Source organism: Dioscorea cayenensis, chromosome 12 (assembly GCF_009730915.1).
Source record: "Dioscorea cayenensis subsp. rotundata cultivar TDr96_F1 chromosome 12, TDr96_F1_v2_PseudoChromosome.rev07_lg8_w22 25.fasta, whole genome shotgun sequence".
Taxonomy (NCBI): Eukaryota; Viridiplantae; Streptophyta; class Magnoliopsida; order Dioscoreales; family Dioscoreaceae; genus Dioscorea; species Dioscorea cayenensis.
Window position 1 is genome coordinate 15,807,251 of NC_052482.1, and position 4,970 is coordinate 15,812,220.

General features: G+C 25.6%; 1 long non-coding RNA gene across 1 annotated transcript; it reads right to left on the reverse strand.

The window, feature by feature from the left end:
• Positions 1-1,147: 1,147 nt before the first annotated feature.
• On the reverse strand, positions 1,148-1,529 carry LOC120273050. The gene is made up of 3 exons (XR_005540498.1): positions 1,492-1,529; positions 1,327-1,374; positions 1,148-1,254 (listed from the first exon to the last, which is right to left on the reverse strand). It is a non-coding gene; the product is annotated as an uncharacterized LOC120273050 (long non-coding RNA).
• Positions 1,530-4,970: the final 3,441 nt, after the last annotated feature.

Sequence of the window (4,970 nt, forward strand, 5' to 3'; positions counted from 1 at the left end):
TAAAGTCATTTTTCACCATCATGTACCGCCACATGAGAAGTCCGGATTTTTTTCACTAAATTAAGTATGAGTTCATGATGAGGAGAATGCAACTCCAATCATCGATTAGAGATTAAAAAAATGATTTATGTGGAGTTTACTCTAGGCAACAAAGAGTCAACTCATTAATTTAGATTAATTAATTTCAACCATATAATTTATAATTTATTTGATGAAGTTAGTTAATTTCAAAAAACTTTATTGTTTATTCACAAACTTTATAGTCACCTAATCAACCAATATATAACTCAAAACTAGCTATTAATATATAGTTAAGGTCATGCACATTGGCCTTATGTTATCTTATAAAGAAATTGAAAATAATTATCTATATTTGCATTTTTTCCATGCATGATTATAGACAAACTTAATAATTTAAATTAATTTAAAAATACAAGAATTTAATGAAAATACCAATACCTTATTATGGTTTGAGAACCGGCACCAATAATTCGTATGTTTGTGAATCATCATCAATATCATTAGATAACTATAATCTAATGATATATATGTTTTAATTAATAATTCTCAACTCAAAATTTGAGGGTTGGATTCAGGTAATTTCACATTTATAAAAGAAGAGTGAAATTAAAATAATTCCTGTAATAAATGTTGATTATATAATTCAATTTCAAAATTAAAAAAATTAATAAAATGGTGCCATTAACAATTGAAATTTATGATAGTAGTGTAATGTTATGAGATTAAATTTTTGTTTAAAAAAAAAAACAAACAAACAAACATAATGGATAGACGGCAACATGCTGCCATGAGTTTAGTTCAACCTTAATTAAAAAAAAAATCAATTAATTAAATCATTAAAGTGCTATTTGACACTCATTATGCTTTTCAAAGACTCCACACCATGAGCTACAACTACAAGGAAAGACAAATGTTTGTGTCATTTGGGAATAATGTTTCATTCTCTCAATAAAATATAAGATTAGAGCCAAATGTTGATAAGAGACTAACAAAGAATGAAATATAAGTTAACATTTATGTCTTTTTTTTAGCTAAATAAAATTTTATATATTATCTTAAACATTGGATGCTTTTTAAAAAAAGTGAAGAATTATTTTTTTCAGCCATACCTCGACCTTGATATTGATGAATGCTCATTGACCAACAACCCAAACATTCATCAAACAAGATTGAAAAATATATTGGCAACAAGATATCCACCAATTGAGAACCATCATAAGGGAAATCCAAATCCTAGATAAAATCACAAAATAAATCAAAATTCTCTACATAATAAACATGATTAAACCTAATAAATCACCATACCTTAACCACCACAGCCAGCACTGAGAAGGCAAGTATCGGTTGAATATCCTGCACATCAAGAGATCAAACAAAAATAAATTAGAAATCTCATCAATAGGAAAAAGTAAAACACGAAGAAATCTACAAGATCAACTATAAATTATAGGGATCGGAAGAGATTTTTACCCTCAATTTCTGAAAACCCCACCTTTAATCCACAGGAGATCGAAGGATAAGAGCTGAAGAGATCACCAGATGATCGCCAGATGCGGTGGAAAAAAGTTAGGGTTTAAGCAAGAGGCTATGAGAGGGCATACAATGCCGAGGGTGGCACTGGCGAAGGCGGCCAGGGGAGGCGCGGAGGTGGAGATTGCAGAAGAAGTGTGGGTGCTCTCAAGGAGAGTGGTGGTGGAGGTTGCAGAGGAAGTGCAGGTGCTCTGGAGGAGTGTGGTGGTGGTGAGGACTAATAAAGAAAAGAAGCCCTCAATTGTATAAAGAGATACGTCTTTTATAAAATCAATAAATAAAATAAAAATTATTATTACTGTTAATAAAGAGAGTGGATCTCAATTGTATTAAAAAATAATGAAAAATCAGGGATATATTTTAAATTAAATAAAGTAGATAATAATCAAACATTAATGATTAATTCTAGAGTTTTGTGAAATATATATATTGTTACTTAGTAACAGGTCACTATATTGTCCTCAATATAAAGAGGTAGTAACAATATTTAAAAAATTATGAAAAATTACAAAATTTTCTTATCTATTTATTGTTAAAATGATGGCTTTATTTTGTTATTTAATTTAAATATTTACATATATATATATATCTTTATAAGTCTTTATAAAAAGATGGTGCTCAATTATCTTTTAGAAAACAACTATAAAATTAAAGCTTGGTATATTATAAAATTAAAAATGTAATCTTTTGTTGGTGATTCATATTAAAATTTGTAATTTTACTTAATTTAAAAAAAAGGAGATGAGATTCATGTCGTCATTAACTTTTTGCCCTTGAGTCCCTACAATATATATAATTCATAGTTAAGAACTATTTTACTTGGTTTCAAAGCAAAGGTTTTTAATAAATCAATTTTTTTTTTTGCTCTGAAAATCCGTTAGTACTTAAAAATAACTATTTTTACAATAATCTTTTGTTTCATTAATTTATCTTGTTATTTAAAAATTAAATAAATAAACAAGCATAAATATTTAAAAAAAATATATTTCACCCATAAATTTAATATAATTTTATCATTTAATCCTTCATTAAATATCTAATATAACAATAATAAATTTAGGAGGTTTAAATCAACACTATATATTCATTCATATTATATTTTCTTATAATTATAAGAAATAAAATAAATAAATATTTTATAGATGAACATTAAAATATTTTATAATTATCTTTTGATAAATTGATATATTATAAATCTATAGTAACAATAATTAAAAATAAATTAATATCTTACTAAATGTCATCATAAAATTGTTTTCTAGATCAATATCTTATCTTTTTGTTTTTTTATATATAATATAGTGGTAATATTTTATTTTTTTAAATATTTTGTTATAATCTAAATATAATCAAAAGTTAGTTTTTAGATATTTAAAAAAAATTACAAATTATTATTATTATTATTATTATTATTATTGGTATTAGTATTATTAATAATAGGAAATAATAGTTTATATTTGAAAGTAAGTTAATAATATTTATGTATATCAATGTTTACATTAATTTAATGGAGTGATGGATTCTCATGTGATTTGAAATTTTGAATCAAGGATAGAGATGATTTTGGAGAAGAATCAAATGGTTGATAGTGAAGCCCACATATTTATTTAATTAGTAAATTATTAATAATTAAATGGACATTAGTATAAAAATTAACTAAAATTGTAAACTTATTATTAATTATCTTGCATATTTTTTTAATATTTCTAAATTTTTGTAAATAATTTATTAACTAAATAAAAAAATTAGCGATTAAAAATTGAGACCGTGATTTCCATGAATTAAGAAAAAGCCTTTCTTTTTAATTATTTTTTTAGTGGAAAACTTATTTATATTAAATATATATACAATTAAGTCGGGCGTTTCTATCTCCCATTATTATTTAATTATTTTTATTAATTTTAATATAATAATTTAAATTAGAAATAAAAAAATATAGTGGGAGGGGTTAATAACCCCGAGTTAGCACTTAGTAACCCCGCCGCCGGGGTTATATCTCCCATTTAAAATAATTGATTATATTATTATTTTATTAATTTTAATATAATATTTAAATAATAAGAATAACAAAATATAGTGGGATGGGAGGGGTTGATAACGTCGGCACCGGGGTTACTGTCAATCTTATAATAATAATTTTCAAAATATTAAAAACTTATTTTAAATCATAGAAATAAAATTAATTTTTTTCACCAACGGAATTTCTCATGGAAATTATCCCCGACGGAATTTTCCGTTGGTGATAAAATTATATTCCGTCACTAATATGTTCTGATGTGTTAAAAATTGTTCGTTGGAATTCCGTCACAAATTCCGTCAGTGATATTGATATTACCAATGGAACAAATTCCGTTGGAAAAATTCCGTCAGTGATGCGACTGTTTTCTTGTAGTGTTAGATTACAAATGAAATCACACTTGGGTTGATTTGTTTTTTTTTAAATAAAAATGAGTATTGAAATATCAAGTTAGGCTAATAATTAATGAGGGATTAATTAATATATAATAATATTTTTAAATTTATTTAATTTAATGAGACTAATCTCAATATAAAAGGAAAAAATAACATTAATACAAAATAAAATAAAAGGAGTAAGAATCTGCAATTCGCAACGGTATCCTGTAAACTGTCGCAAAATGCATGCATTTAGCGACGGTTATAATAAAACTGCCACGAAATTCAAACATTTTGCGACGGGTTTTTTTGAACTGTCGCGAATTGTTACATTTAGTGGCGGTTACCTTAATAACTGCCGGTAAATGCATGCATTTTGCGACAGTTTTCTAAACCACCGATATAACCGTCGCGAATACGGTATTTCGCGACAGTGTTAAATAAACCGTCGCGAAATGCTCGCCGCGAAATGCCAGTTTTCTTGTAGTGAATATCGGTTAACAAGTAAGTTTTACTATCTCTTTTTCTCTTTCTCTTTTCAATTTGTAATCTTGTAGGTGAGACCTACATTTAATTGATGAGAAATAGATTTTAATGTTATTATATAATTAGAGAATATATATATATCGATTTGATCACAAAAAACTAGAGATTTATATTTGATTAATTATGGAAGTAATAAAATTTGTATAATAGATTTGACAATTTATTTTGGTATTTAAAGAAAAGCCCATAAATAATTCAAATTGATCAGAAGTGAAAGATTAATAGACGTTGATGTATTCATATAGTCAAATAAAATTAGAATTTATTATGAATATGTGTGTTTCGTTATAGTTGAAAAGGATAGGGGTATAGTGGAAGGTAAACATACTAATGTTTAGCATTGGGCGAGAGGTAAGTATTTACTTATACCTTAATGTAATTGCATGTTTGATGGGTTTAGGGATTGCTTTGTAAGTACTTTATTTATATTTATAATAATGTATGTTTTGTATGTTTGATTATGTTAATTTTTATATATA